Source organism: Manacus candei, unplaced genomic scaffold, assembly GCF_025592945.1.
Source record: "Manacus candei isolate 608988 ecotype Guabito, Panama unplaced genomic scaffold, ASM2559294v1 h1tg000028l, whole genome shotgun sequence".
Classification (NCBI taxonomy): domain Eukaryota; kingdom Metazoa; phylum Chordata; class Aves; order Passeriformes; family Pipridae; genus Manacus; species Manacus candei.
The window spans coordinates 43,586,781-43,602,925 of NW_026138076.1; the positions used below are offsets into that span (position 1 = coordinate 43,586,781).

Consider the following 16,145-nt stretch of genomic DNA (forward strand, 5'->3'; position numbering starts at 1 on the left):
AATTAAAAAAAAAAAAAAAAAAGAAAAAACAAAATACCCCTACAGGTCAGCAGAATCACTTCATTAACCATAAAGCAATTTGTGCAATCTGACTTTCATTTTCACAGATTTTATGGCTCTCTCTTCAACAAGGTGGTTTCTTCATCTGCACTGACAGAGCAGAAGACAGCTCCACATCCACATCTTGTAAGACACTGCACTCAAAAGCGAGCTTTAATTCTCTTACCTGCCACTCAGAAAGCACCTCAGCCAAAGCACATGCTGTTGAGATGCAACTGAACCTGGAGATTAATGGATCTCTTACCACTAGTGACCATCTATTTTCTCTGCTTCTCTTGTATGCCTCGATTTTTCTTTTTTTAACTTATGTTTGTGACTAAAAATAAGATATGTTTCTTTCTTGGCTGGGAGAAGCTCAGGAGATTGAGTGCAGAGTTCACACCAATTCAGGTATAAGGAGTTGGTTTAACCACTAACAAATGCAAAACTCTCAAATCCCCAAGATTTGAGAGCACACTGACTAGCAGAAAGGAGGGGGGAAAAGGAGTTTTTTCAGGATTTTTCCCACAAAACTTCACAGTGATTTTACCAGTAGAAACAGCAAGACCTAAGATGCTTAATATTTAATAAACATTTTACTACCTGTGGCATGCTACTTTCTAAGGCACTTAGAGAGAAACACAAATCTGAAGCCACAGTTGCCTTCACTAAAGAAAAGTAGAATGAGCTATGCCAAGCCATATTCAAAATTACAGTGTCTGTTCTAAAATAAGTTTGGTCATATAGTTCAAGATATGACTAAAATGCTCTGTCCTATACAGGAACTCAAATCTGCAGGAACATTTCAACAGTAAATTACAAACTTCAGTAGGATAAAAATACTAGGGGGAAAAAAAAAAAGCCCAAACAATTGGCTTGTTTGGCTGTTTGTGCCATGGATATCTGACAGCACAGTCTGCAGGTAAAGTCTAGCTGATTCTGAGGCTTGAGAAAGGATATATAAAATTCAGAGATTCACTCACAACCACTTCCCCACACACACATCTCGAAGCTGCACATGCCTTCATCTATTTCAGTTCCTAATGACTGCAAGGAAGAGGTTAAGAGTCAACCTAAATTGGTTCAGCATTTTCCCACAAGCTTTAATTTCAACTACTCTTTGCATAACTTAAATAAAAAACATGGTGCTGTCTTTATTTGATTCTTAAACCACCCGTATCTGAAGCACAATGGGACATGTCACAGACACCTGCTTCACTGCCCTCATAATATGGTTTAATTATGATGACCGAACTAACAGGCTCACATCATAGACTTTTACAGGTTGACCCTGTGTCATCCTGATGTATCATTTTGCACCAGTTCAGTGCTGTAAATCAATTTAAGATCTCCAGCAGGTTGAAAAGGCTGGTAATGATGCTTTCTCTGCAATCTCTGGGGACTCCACATTATACACAACTTACATTATTTATAAAGCTGAGATGATGCCTCCATTAGGCCTGTAAGACTACTCAAATGAGCTTTTATTTTACACACACAGCTTGGGCTCCACAGAACACTGGCTATATGTAATATCCAGTGCATTCACGCTTCAATTTAAAAAATAAAAATTAAAAGTCATAACCTCTTCATTTTTAAAATCTTTATACCAAGCAAAGAAACTCATAGTTTAATCTGATTAATTTCTCAGTACTCAGAAACACAAGTAGCACTTTAATTAACCTTTGTATTGCTTTTCGTCACGTCCAACTCTTTACTCTGTGTTCAAACTACAGAGGAAAAACAAACACTAAACTCATCAGCTTTCAAATATTTGATTGATAGTTAATATTATACCAAAACAGAAAGATGTCCATCTGTTTATTCGGTCACTTTTCTCAAATGTATTGGATCATCACATCTTCAAGGGTACACGAAAAAGCAAGCTGAACAGGACAGAGTAGGAAAAAATGTATTTGATTACATATCCAATGGTAATGGGGTCAAAACAGACGCAAGGACAAATCCCTACCCTTGGGGTAACCTGATCATGCCTTGAACTGATCCTTTCTGGTAGCTGTGGAAGGCCTCTGGATCACCCAAATCAAGGGAAATTTCTCTCTACCACCTACTTACAGTCTGAAGTAAATAGCAAGATTTCATCCCTAAGACCACAGCAAGTACTTCAAAAAGGGCCAGATATCCTTCATTTTCACACTGATGCTTTTCCAGTCACAGTAATGAAACAAGCACTCAAAACTTGCAGCAAAATCCAATGAGAACCTCTAAAAAGCTTCATAGCACTGCTCTCTGGTTCAATGGGAAAATTAAATGAGTATTAATCAGCTGCAACTAACAAACTCATGTCCCATAATTCAGCAGAGTAATTACTGACAAGTAAAAGAAAAAAATTAAGTCAATCTTAGGTTCTCTCACATGATTTGCTCCTATTGTTTGACAGGACAAGGTGCACACAGCCAGCCACATGAAGACTGACAGAATTACAGACACACGCCTGCAAAGAAAAGTGTTCTCTGGGGGCTGGGTAGCTTCAGTTTTTACTCTTATTCTTGAGTGCTGCTTAAAAACACATGTAACTATTGGAGGTGAAAAAATTAAACAAGTTTTCTTTGACTTCTCTGTGTGCAAAAGAGATTCAAACTATCAGCTATGACAGCTCTTTCCTAAGCATATTAGTTTCAAGACACTGTATCTTTAAGCACTGACATCCATTAAACACTGACATATTTCAGTCAATGATCTTTTCCATTTGCTTGTATCTGAAATACACATCTACTTTTAGTCCTCTCCATCTGGATCCAACAATACTGTTTTTATAAACCTCTGTTTATAATACTTCCCCAAATAAAACTGTTACCCTTTTCGACATGCAGTGAGCATCATTTTATCCTAAAATACACCAAAATAATAACTGATTTTCAGAATAAGCTCTAATTATTCAGATACTGTAAAATCAAACTGTAAGGTCGTACCACATATCTTCTTCAGATTATTCTACTAACAAAAGAGCAATCACGGCAACCCTGCTTCGGGCAGAACTCCCTCTGACTTCGGTTTATATAAAAAAAAAAAATCGTATCTGGCCCAGATCCTTTCGAACGCATGACTAAATATTTCCACGCCAGTAAATCTTAATAAGCTCTAAAGATCTATATTCAGGATAAGATTATTTGGCTGTACAAGCATATGAAGAAACTATACTGAGGAGGGGGAAAATCTCAAGCATCCAAACCCTTTAACAGTGAGAAGAAAAAAAAAATTAAGTGAACTTTCCTTGACCTCTAAGCACAGATTTGTCATTAAAGAAGAAAGAAGGGAAGGGGGGGGGGGGGAAGGGAAAGGAGGGGAAGGGGCTGCGGAAAGAAAGGACGGGGGGGAGGGGGAGAAAAAAAAAAAAAAAAAAAGATAAATTAAAGGGAGAGGGACGCGGCTGGGCCGAGGCGGGAGGCGAAGGGCTGTTCCCGCACACACAAAGGCGGCCCCTGCCCCGGCCGGCCGGGGCTCCGCCGCGTCCCCGGGGGCGCACAATGGGGCCGGGAACGGGAACGGGGAGGAGGAGGAGGAGAACGGCGGCTTCCCGGCGGGGAAAGGCTGTGCCTCCCAGCGGGCCCGGCGTGGCACCTACCGCCGAAGTTGGAGCCGGGAGCGGTGCCCCCCGGGCCGCCGCAGGGACGCCATCATGCCGGGCAGGGAGGAGAGCGGAGGGCAGCGCTGCCGAGGAGCCGCTCCCGCGCCGCGGTCCTGCCCCCGGGCCGGGGACCACCCGGGGGAGGGAGGGAGGGAGGGAGCAGAAGCAGGAGGAGGAGGAGGAGGAGGAGGATGCGCGGGCACGGCGGGCAGCGAGCGGGGAGAGGCGCGGGGGGGACGCGAAGTTGTTACCGGCTGGCGGGCGGTGACGGGCGGCTCCGCGCCGGGAGCGGGAGCGGGAGCGGGATGGATGTGGCCCGGCTGGCGTCAGGCGGCCTGAGCCGCCCCGCGCCGCTCACCGGCACACGCACACACACACACATACAGACACAGACACACACACCACACACGCACACGCACCGGCCCGGCCAGGGATCCTCCCCAAATTCCCGCCCCCGCCGCCGCGCCGCCGGGTCCCGCTGGGAGCGCTGCGCCCGCCGCCGCCGAGCGGCCCCGGCCGGGAGCTCGGGCTGCTGGGCTCCGCTGGCTCCCAGACCGTCCCGATGTCCGAGCGCCCTCGGGCACCTCCTCAGGGGTTTAAAAGGCGCTGCTGTACGGCTGGAGCGCGGCTGGGGAGCTCCGGCAGCGGCAGATGTTGTCAGACTCTCAGTTAAAGTCAATTCCCGATCGAACTGGATTATGTCCTGCCTCTTGCCGCAGGTGATTCAGTCCTCACTTGGTCTATTCTTAACAGTGAAGTAATTGCTGTAATACCTCCCCCAGTGACGGAGCAGTCTCTATCCCCATGTATTTTACACGTGGACATCCTCCTACCCGCAGGTACTAATGCTGCACTTACGCCTCAATCATACGAGTAAACCTGTTGCAGTGCGTGAGGCTTCTTGTGCAATCAGATCCACGATAATGAAGCCTCACGCCGCTGTCCCTCTGAAAAGAACTTGAACTCTTGTTTGAATCTGTGAGTGTGTGCTCCCGAGTGGACCTGGCTGAAAGTTTGCAGTGCACATGAGGATCGGCGAGTCTCTCCTGCCTGCCGTGTTTACAGGAATCCGTACAGTAGTCAGATAAGTGTTGCACAAGTAAGATTGAACTGAAACTCATTATTTAACAAATACTTTGGCTTTTACCCAGTCATCATTCCTGGAAGGAGGTATGAAGCAACAAGTGCAAGATGTTTCTGTACGTGGCAAAATATTATGATACGCCTATACTGGCACAGTTACGTTTCTATACTTAAGCCAGTAAATTTTCACATGTATATGCAGTTCTAGGTATGCTTTTAACATCATTTTAAAAACCAGCAACTGGGGCCCAGAGGACTTAAGGCCCCGAGAGTTTTACCAGATGAACAGTGGTCCTGGACTTGCCTACCCGGGTGCATTGTGAGTCTGAAGACACAGAACTGGAATGACTTGCACAAAGTCACAGAAGGAGCATGACAGCAGCAGTAAAAAATACCAAGTTTTATGCCTGTGGGGGTATCAGTGTTTCTTCCTAACTAACTTTCTATCTAAAATTCATCCATTTCTTTGATACATACATACTACATAAATTGCAAGCAAGTGAATTGTACTATGTTCTTAGGTATTATGGTACAATACAAGGGTAGTGAGGAACTCCCATACAGAATGATGCTATAGTATTGGTGGGAAAGCCTGGAATAAAATTAATACTTTACTGTTTAAGTTTTGAATCTTAAATGATTCAAGATGGGTGAACTTTGGTAATCATATTTAACTTGTATTTTGTGCTTGCACTGTATGCAATGACAGTTAGCAAGTGAGTTTTTCTTTTTATGTGCAGTCATACACAGATCCAGTGCAGCACTGGGCTGCAGATATAAATGGTAAAATTCATCTCAAGTCAAACTGAAAGGTCTTCAAATTTTGGCAGTGTAGTCAAGATACTTGCAAGCAAGGTACAGAAGAAACGTGAGACTGCTATTGGTTTTTGAACTGTGGCAATGCTTAATCCAGGGCTGAGTGTCCTGGATGAAGAGTGGTGGATGCAGCAGTAGTATCTGCCCCAAGAGCTTGGCAGTCTCGGTGATCCAGTGTCACATAGAGAAATACATGGAAAAGGCCTTACCTGTACCCGAGGTCTGCTCTGCTTTGACTTGGTGGGCACAAGCTCCATCCACTGGATCCTGGTTGCTCGAGTATCCACTCAATTCATGATTCACACTAAACAGATATGACAAGAAGATAATTAGGGAAGCACTGCAGTTTGTCAGGTATCTTGTTAGAACCATGTTTTTACTGCTTTTGTTGTTGTTAGGGTTGACTGGTTGGTTCGCTTTGGCATGAGAGAATTAAATTATTTTCTAGTTATGCTGAGGCTTGGGGAGGATCACATTAATATGCTCCTTTACCTAAAAAGGGCTATAAAACAGCCTAGTATAGCCTTTCACTGATGTTTAATAACCAGAGTGGTTGTTCTGGAGAGAGCTGGTTAGAACTGGCTTCAGACAGATCAGTGGTGTGAGAAGATCAGAGGACAAGCAGAAACAGTGTGCCATGGTCAGATCTGCCCTGGGGCTTCCCTGGCCGGGCTGGTTTGGTACACGGCTGAGTCAAAACTTCTAGTCTGCCACCCGCTTTAGGATGTCCAACTCACAGCTAACTGTCCAAACTCATTACTCTGCGGGTGAGTAGTATCAGTGGCTTGTACATTCAGAGCTTCTAACTCCATTGGCTACTTTTAATGTACACTGTATCATTAGCATCTTCCTGGCTTTTCTGAGTAATATGAGAAAACTGAAAAAAAGGGAGAGCAGAGAGGCATGTGCACTTGGGTATCAACCTTGATGCTATTCCTACAACAGTGTTCCTCCTCTGCCTTGGGCTGAATAATTGTGATATCTCATGAGGTAACAGAGAAATTGGGGGTTTTTTCTACTTTTACTCTTCAGCTACATTCAGACTGGTGCAAGGAAAACAGGTCGTGAGGCTGAGGCAATGAAGAAAGAGAAGAACCATTTTGTCTATAAACAGCCTGACTTTTCATCAGATTAGATGTACAATCTGATGATACTATCAGTCATAAGGCCTGTGAACCTAAATTTTAATGGAGCTGGGGCACTTACGCAGATAAATGTCTAATAAGATTCTCAAAGGAAACTTTAATCTCATAGATGCTCTCTAACATCTCACCAAGCACCTGCCCAATCACCTTTAAAATCTGTGTCTCAGATTATCAGAAGGCAGAGTGCTAAAAGACGTTCATTACTCTGTGTATCTTATACCACTGTATTAAGTAACAAGTATTTTAGAAATTCTAATACTGCTACTACTACTATTAACTTTCAATCTTCCTCTAAAATCCAAGTTTGTATGTAGATTAGGATTTGGTGTTTCTTGTTAACCTCAGCTAGTTTTCATCTGGCTTATTCAGGAGGTTCCAGGGATGGAGAGTGCCTTCTGGAGACAGTTTAGCTCCAAAGTCAGTAACTTTATGTACACCTTTATGTACACCAGGTTTCTGCCAGGAATTAGAGCTTCATGGTTAATTAAATTGTATTACACACACAACTTATTATTTACATTAAAATCACCGGACTAATTTTCTTTTTAGCTGTTACAGTGTTGCCCTAGTGTGAGAAAATACCAACAATATTTTCAGACAAAAGAGGCAGTCCTGTCAAGAAGAGCTTTCTAAGGATACTGGATTTCATTATTTACTTCTTTCCTGGGCTGGCTGGTAAAATTTATCAACTTCTATCCTTCATGACTTGTCTGCTTCATCTTTGAATAGGTGAGGTACTAAACAAGCCTCCCACCTCAGCATTATTAAAATAGGATATGCAGACTGTTTAGCAACTACACAAATCTGTTTGGGAAGGATGCCTCAGGCAGAAGACAGCACGTGGGAGAAGGTAAGGAGCATTTTTAGGAGGTCATCATAACTGTGCAGCACTCCATATGGTTTTCCAAACCCATGTGGATACAAGGACCTGTCTAGCCACAGTAGCAGAATTCAGAGCTGACTTCCGCTGTCGAGAAAGACACTTGGGTTTGAGCTGGTTTAAATACCTCAGTCCTGCACCACAGCTGAAGTGGTACAGTGGCATGGGCTGACTGAACTGTGGCCTCCAGAGGTAGATGGAATGGGGCAGCAAAATGACAGCAGCAGCAGAGCTAGTTAGCAAAATGCTGTCCCCACTAAAGAGGGGCAGGTGGCCCTCCTGTCCCTTCCCACTCCCTGCTCCCCAGCAGCAGAAGTGCAGCAGCCTCAGCAGCCCCAAGGCCCTGCCCAGGGCTGCCTGAGTGGGGCTGAGCACAGAGGCCCATCACCAGCACTTTAGTGGGGATGCAGAACCATCAGGGCAATGGTGCCTTGAGCTGTGTAAGGGGGCTGGTGCTTGGGAAAACTGTTCTGGTGCCATCCTCACAAAAGTGACTTCTGCATCCCTCAGCAGAAACCAAAGTAAGATGTTTTATGGGAGAAATTGATCTGTCTGTGTCCTTGAGTGCCAAGATTCATTTTTCCCCCATGGAAAGAAGAGAAGCTTTGAGCTGGCGCTGTGTAGGTTACGCAAAAAAAAAAAAAAAAAGGAACTAAGCTGTGAAAGGCCTTGATGACAGAAATTGTGACATGAGGGCTCTCTATACTCCTGCTGTGGCATGTTTAGCCATTTTCTAGTGAACCCTTCATGACTCTGTCTCTGTAGGGTCAAATATCTTAGTTTTCTGACTCACTGTCATATGCAAAAGAGTAAAGAACCCATTTCACTCTTAGAAGTTCTTCCTAAACTGGCCCACCATGATTAAGTGGAATTCATATAGAATAAATGTGGAACAGATAATTTTACAAGGTTATTATGTGTATTTCCCTCTGCTATGTTAAATAAAGCTTCTGCTGTAAATCTATCTGCAGATACTAGAATGGTCTTTGATCAGACTGAGTAGTCATTCATTTTTTCCACCCTTGAGATGTTGAGAATCACACCAAAATTCATTACTTTCTCAAGATTAATGTACCCAGCCAAAGCTGCCAACAACCTCATTAAAAGTTATGAATCCGAAAGGTTTGGGCTGAAATAAAGTATTAAGCAGGGCACTCCCTTATCTCCTTTATTGGTTGTTTTCTTAGTAGGCTCTGCTGTAAGGACTTTGCTCCAGCAACATTACATTTCTGGTAAAGAAGGGAGGTTGCACTCTCTTCTGACAGCTAATTATGTGCTGCCATGAAGCACAGTATTCCAGCCCACTGTACAGCACCAGTGTTGTACTTTCTAGAAATTCTCCCTTCGGATCTTGCCTGCATCCATGTAGAAGCTTTGAAAGGTAGTTTCACTTTCTCCTGTCTTTCGCCTCAGCAAGAGATAATGGACTCGGCGTAATCAAACATTATTGGTTCTTTTAAAATTAAATTTCTCTTCAGTCATTCAGCTTAAAAATATTTACATAACTGGAATAACCTAGCTCTGCTACTGGTTTCTTGGAAGACACCGCTAAGATTAATCTTATCTCCCATTTTAATTACTGTTTTCAAGTTCTTACAGTCCTTGTCCCAGTTACATCTTGTTGCGAAAACCACCAGAGAGTGATATATTAAAATTTATTCAGACAGGTGGCAGAGACAAAATTAAAGCTAATAACTCTATGAGAAAAGAAATCAAAGGTGGTTTAGCAATCCTGAGGTGTTATTACTTGGTCACTCAGTTGCACTGGCTGTACAAGCAGTGCACTAATGCCTGGGCTGTGTGAGTGGCTGTGTGCCAGTTTGCTGTGTGGCACTTGGCACTGCCATGGCCACACAGCTCCACTCCCATTCATGAGCCTTGGAGCAGGACTGGATTGTGGCAATGGGTGACAGCTGGGCAAACCATGGTAATTATCTGGATACAGGGTTCTATCTCCCTCTTTATACCCAAAGAGAAGACAACTCTATTACATCACTGGAAGACTTAAAAAATGACACAGAATATATCTAAATGCAGTCCTTTACTTCCTAGTTTTGTTGCTATTTTGTGACAAAATACTCAGTCCATTTTATATAAGGCATAAAAACATTAAAGAAAAGGCTCTGTGTCTTATTTTTATTTCCCATATAAATGGTGCTTATCTTGAGTAAATTAGAAACCCCTTTTGAATTTTTCAAAACTGGTGCAAGTCCAAGTCGCATTGCCTGAGTTCAGTATCATTCTTGGCTGGATAAGTCAGTAGTAAAAGAGTCCCACCCTCCCTCCTCCAGGACGGCTGCTCATCCCTAATCCCATGTCACCCACCCCCTTTGTGCTGGCACAGTTGTTGGTGCAGCTGCGAGCTGAACAGACCCAGGGAACTCAGATGGCTGGGGAAAGCAAATGTTGCAGGGGCCAAGCTCATTTTTAATTTGGATCGTTTTCCTGATCTGGCTCATTGTGTGGCTGTCCAAATCCTTGTGCTGATCTTGTGCAGGGGTAGGACTGAGGTAGGAGAAAGGGCAAAACTTATCTTTTTGATTGTGGTGTTGGCTTCAGCCAGTTTAAGGTGGTTATGAAACTGTGATAGACTAAGCAAGCTGCTTTTTAACCAAGGAAAAATACTTTCATTTTGAGCATAACTGCAAACATGGTTTTAGGAGAACTGCACTAACCACAGGAGCAGGGCTCACTGGTGAATAACAGGAGACAAGGAGAAACTGTAAAAGGACTGGGAAATTCAGGGAGCTGATGTCTTCACTGCATATTAGAAAAGGCAGCTGTGGGGCACTGCATTATGTGGTAGAAAGAAAAAAAACATTGCCCTTCTGCTGTTCATGAACCAACAGAGGCCAAAGAATTGCAAGGATCCCACCAAAAATTATTAATCGACTCTTCAAAAGGCAGAATTATGCTCAGCTGGCTTAAAAGGAGCCTATACCTGGGCACTGGGTTTGCCTGCATTCCCTCTTTTTTTTCTTACCCGTATTCTCCAGAGCTTTCCTTTGCTCTTTGCTTAAGGTGTGGAAGCAACTGAACTTTGGAGAGTAAGTAAATCAGTATTTAATTAGTCATCACAAGGCAATGGGCTCTTGTGAATTCTCGACAACAAACAGCCCTGACAATAAATGTACATGTGTTAGATTAGTTTTCATTTGCACTTTCAGGAGGAAATTACCTTGTAGCTTTCAGACAACCTGGCAGTCACTCAAAGTGTTGCAAAAGCTTGCCCGCATGACAAAAGCATTTACACCAATTTTAAATGCCACTATTTTCTTGCTTGACCTAAAGTAGCCAAATTTTTGATGAACAGCTTTGAGCAGCTTTTAAAGACACCCCTTCTGCACTTCATACACTGTTACAAAAATCACATCTGTAAATTCTCTCTATAAGGAAAAATTGAAAAAAAAATTAAACTCTTTAAAGTTGCAACCAAGCGAAATTAGTGTTGCTAGTATAATCTTAGTTAAGCACTCCTTTTAAGTGTTTCCTGGTACCTGTCTTTAGTTGTGTGCTCATATATGTTCCTTCCCAAAGACCCCTGTCTTATTCAGTGAACTAACCAAACAGTGGCCAAATAATGGAGAGTTATCTTGTTTTCTCCACAGGTTCATGCTGCAGCCATTATGAACGCTGGTTTTGCAATATTTAGTTACAAAACTGAGACTGACTTACAATTCATAGCTCATCTCTTGACACAAAATTCATCTTTCTTATCCCTGCCAACTTTAATCTCTCTTCCTGAGTGGACAGGAGCACTAGAGCTTCTCAAAAAAAAAAAAAAAAGTTGTCTAGTATTTTCAGCCCTGACAAATAAATTCATCAGGTTTTATCCTGTTTTCAAAAATACTTAAATTGTTTTGCTGACATTTTCTGCATATACTCTGCCTGAAGCACACACCAAGGACAATTAACATTTGATGGTGTTCTAAACACATAAAATCAATATAGTCTCAATGTGGGAAGTATTGGGCAACCTGAATTAAAAGGGATGATCTCAGTCCACTAATAACATACTTTAAAGGACCAAAGCATGCTACACACATCCAGAGATTCTGCTGCTGTTGGAGCTGCCAGAGAGAAGGGAAAGGAACCCTTGGGGAATCTTGGGGAACCCTACAGCTACCCACCCTGCTACTGTGCCTAATGCCTTCAGCACCCAGAAGACAGCCCTGATAGACCATATACACTGGCCAGAGAGCGGCCAGATGGAGGATTACAATTTATGGCCTGCAGTTAGACAGGCTTGCACTGTGATCTAATCAAATCTTGAATAAAATAGGTCAAGGTTGGTCAGTGTTCAGATGAGAAACGCTCTAGGGAAAACACGGATACTGTAAGAAACAGTTTAGGATTCAGATTTAGGATTCATCTGACAAAAATCTCAAGGCATGGTCCCGGTTTTAGGCTAGATTCCCAGACGTCTGAGGTACCCAAACAGGTCCCTGGTCTGTCATGTAGAAGGGGCACTGTACTGCTGGAACCACATTTCTCATTTTTCAGACGAGAAATAAAATTACAGTCATGCCTTGTGATTAATTAAATAAATCATTCTTGTCTTTGCTTGTGGACATGACATTTTCAGAGGCAACGTAAATGGAGAAAAGGAGCTTGTTTGGTTTCTGTGATCCTAGTACAACCTGCTAGCCTTCTCTCTGCAAAATCCCATTTTCAAGCTTTTCAATACTAGGGCACCAAAAGCAAGAAATTTAAATTCCTTTAAGACTGCAAACATCATGAGAACTTTCTAGCAAGACACATGCAAAATAAAGCAAATTATATAATCTGTCGCTTTACAGACACATTCCTTTTCCTTTACACTGATATTTCCCATCCATTCACACTCCCACCTAACAATCTTTACCTCAACTAATTTCCCCAGACGCTGTTCTAATGTGGATTCATCTTTATGATAATTTTAAGCTCTTTGGTTCAAATTCTGAATCTTTTTTTTTGCCTGAAAAAACCAGTACGATAGTAGAATTTTATGGGTAACTATTATGCTCAAAAAACATGCAAATTTTTGTCTCCAAATAATCAAAGACAATGACAACTATGCTGCTTGGGAAATCAATCACACTGAAATTTAGCCAGGGCACTGATATGACATGACTGGCTCAACAGAAACATGGTTGTGAGTATTCTGGTACTTTCAAGCAGTCAGGACTCACTTTGCTCTCCAGTCACCCTCTCAGCAGAACACCTCCTGCCTGCTGTTTGGTGCAGGATGCTGCAGAGTGAATGTGAAGGCCAAAATGAATTTATAAACCTTGCATTCTCTCTATGAGTGTACTGCTCGGATGCATCAGTTTATCAGTCTACAAAAGAATTAATCTTTTCTTTAGGCTGAAAAGCATCCACGTATTATGTGCTTTGTTTTGATTTTTGTTCTTCTCTGCTTTATGGTCAGTCATCTTTGATGAAAGTGAATCAGAGGAGCAAGGCCTGCCTTATCGTTGATTTGTGGTGTATAATCATGTTAGAGACAGATCACTGGTCTCCTCCTCACTACAGTGCCATTTGTAACAGACAATTATCCCTGCGTGGTGCAGTTGTCAGGATCTAGGGATTGTAAATGCTCGTTATCAGCACGGACACAGCTAAATGTGCTGTGTTTCTCTTTAAATCTGATTTGATTTTCCAGAGCTGTCTGTCATCCTGGAAGTTCTTCCTAGTGCAGCTCACTTTTCAATCTACTCTAAGGTCCTTTTGATGTGAAACACATGGGGCAGAGTCTGGGTACTGCTCCCACCTGCTCCAGGGAAAGACTATGGTCCGGGGAAAGGAACAGCAGCCTGGCTACACTGGGAAATCTCCAGCCATTGCACTGTGTTGAAAAAAGCCCCACCAATGGCAGCAACCATGTACAAATGCCAAAATAAAGGGCAAGGGGGGGTTGAATACAGTGCCACTGCCTACAGAAAGGAAACGTACCAAAACACTCTAGTTGGTTTTAAAATCAGGTGGAGAAGACGCAAAGAGTTCTAAGTCTTGATGACCTCAGTTCTACAATTTGCCACTAATTAGTTCTACAATGAATAACTGAGAACAAAACAAGGAGTGACAGACTAGGTCAGCCAGTGGTTTTCCAATCCTTTCTCTTGTCTTTCCTACTGGGGCCTTTATGCGATAATTTTTGATCGTGTATACACCATCTTTTAATAGTAATCAGGAATGAAATTGCATGTGTTATACACCATAGTGTATCACATACAAACATACACTGAAACACTGCACTTGCTCTTTGATCCTGTAAACCATGGGAAGAGCAGCTGATATTTGTGCAGCTCCTTCTGGTGGGCATACACCTGGCTTAATCTTTTCCCTGCCAACCATCTCCCTGACTCCTGCTGTCTTAAACCAGTAAGCCCCACATTTGTTTCTCCTCTGTCTCTCCTCTTGTGTTTAAGCTCCATGGCTCTTTTTCTCCCTCTGTGTGTTTACCTCCCTGGTCTCACCCCTAACATGTTGTTCGTTCTCTTCCTGCTTCCCACACAATGAAGATCTCATTAATTGCTTCAAAGGAGTATCTTATTTATCCATTTATATTTTAAGTGTGTAAAAACCTGAAAATGCAATGGCTTTGAGTTCCCCAGTCCTGCACTAAGCAAGAAAAATGTGACCTCAATCTACCAATACACTTCTGTGAGGAGGACCCAAAATACCTGTTGGGGAATACCTGCTTTACTCTGGTGGATCTTAACCAGGAGCAGATAATCATCAGAGTGCAGCAGTAATGCTCACTCACACCCCTCATACTAGGACTCGTGAGACACAGAAAGGGCTGGAAGTTGCCTTAAGCCCGTTAGTAAACCCACTGCTCCTGAAAGCAGCAGTCTGGGCCTTTGTAGAACTCCAACAGCATCTATGTCCAGAAGCAAAGAACAGTATCCTCTGAGGGTTTTTTTCTGAAGTTAACTATTTCTTTTCAGAGCGATGCACATATATACAGCTTGCTGAAGAAAGATTTCTGGAAGCCTTGAATATCCTATCACTCCCAAATGCCTCATTCCTCCTTAAAATCCATCAGGCTTCCTCAGAGCACATAGGATGGGTACTTTGAGGATTCCTGGATACACATTTCTGTATTCAGAGCAATTGCACATACCCCGATTCAGCTTAACATGTGTCATAAGCAGTCAGTCAACACTGAGAAACTGCTCTGAAACACTATCAGTTTGCTGAGAAAACTGTGGTGTACAGCTCCCACATCAGCAAGCTGTCTGGAATTGTTTTGCATTCTGCTTGCTAGGATTTGCCATTTGAGTTTATCTTGGGGTGTGTGTGTGTGTGTGTGTGTGTGTGTGTCTTTTTTCCTTTTGAAACTCATCAGCTCAGTGGCTACCAAGAGCTCATACGCTGCAAAAAGGCCATTTAGAAGCACTGTGTGTTATTACATCACTGGGGATCTGGAAAATGCTACATCAGTGTCCTCACATTAATAAACTGGATAGGGAAACATCACAAATCCAGACCACTCGCTCCACCAACGTGCATTATTAAGGTATACAAGCTATCAAGAAGACAGTACCCTGCAGGTATGCAGGTGTTGCTTATGCAGGGGTGGGGCACAGCTCGGCAACAGCATTGAGGAAAGGAGGCCAAGGCTTTTAAAGGGACCGCACTCCTCTTACTGGTAAGAGAGCAAAACCCATTAGTTAGTAAGTCGGGTTTTTTGTCCATTAGAGGGATTTCCAAAGGTAGGAATGCTGAAGTTCTCCTCACGCCATTAGTCTTTATTTCACTTGTGATAAGTGCTTTAATCAGCAGGTACATATTTACCAAGCAGTGGGGAGCTGGGAGGACTTCAGCCCTTTCCTCCGGCTGGGCCAGCGGAGTGTGCATTCCATAGCTTTCCTCCCATCCCTGCGTGGATTAGCACTGTGTTCAACCTCCAACACCCACTCCCCCCCAAATTGTATGAAGGTTAGAAAAAAAAATGCCAGCCTAATTCTCACTTATTGGCCATGCATACAGAGGCACACACGCAGCACACACCTTGCTGACAGAACTTTCTTCCACTTACTGTAAAGGAAAGTGATGTTAACCTTCTGGCACCAACCTGTAGGAAAGCAGACTCTGTTGCACAGTCTTACCAGCAGATCTTGTGAGCCCAGAGCCTTGCTTTCAGCAAGACAGACGTGATAAAATCTTCCCTCTTTCTTCAATAACATGACTAATAAATGTAGAAATTCCTTTCTCCTCTCTCCCTTTGCCAATATCTGTTCTTATCTCTGGTTCTTCCTTAGACATAATTTCAAACATGAAAGACATGTCTATACTATGAACAGGCAACCTTAATTCTGGCATGAGATCCATGGCACGTTGCATCTTAGTGCGAGAGAGTTGAAGCTTAATACCTGGCATCTCCAAAACACGGTAACTGGAATTTCTGCTGCTGCCTCTCTGCTTGCCTGGTGAGATCCTGTGCCTGGGGTTAGGTTAGAGATGCTCTGCCTTGTGAAGGCAGCATCAGGCTCCACTACAAATTTCTTTCCAAAGCAGGTGCACAGCTGAAAAAACACGGCAAGCATTTATGAAATGAGTTCGCCATTAGACACTATATCCAGCAAGTATCCATCATGAAGCCTTC

The 16,145-nt window shown here is 43.0% G+C and overlaps 1 protein-coding gene and 1 long non-coding RNA gene across 4 annotated transcripts in view; both read right to left on the reverse strand.

Annotated features, from left to right (window-relative positions):
* SMAD1 (SMAD family member 1) overlaps positions 1–4,371 on the reverse strand; it is a 48,083-nt gene extending 43,712 nt beyond the window's left edge. Inside the window, exon 1 of one of the 3 annotated variants that reach the window (XM_051790961.1) lies at positions 3,880–4,371. The gene's annotated coding sequence lies outside the window, so the exon portion shown is untranslated. Of the gene's footprint in view, positions 1–3,625; positions 3,808–3,879 lie in introns of those variants that run through there. The other 2 variants (XM_051790964.1, XM_051790962.1) reach the window with 2 other exon arrangements.
* Positions 4,372–5,748: 1,377 nt separating this feature from the next.
* Positions 5,749–16,145, reverse strand: part of LOC127472561 (uncharacterized) — a 34,644-nt gene continuing 24,247 nt past the window's right edge. The window contains exon 4 of the long non-coding RNA XR_007905053.1: positions 5,749–5,831. This is a non-coding gene — a long non-coding RNA (uncharacterized LOC127472561). The remainder of the gene's footprint in view (positions 5,832–16,145) is intronic.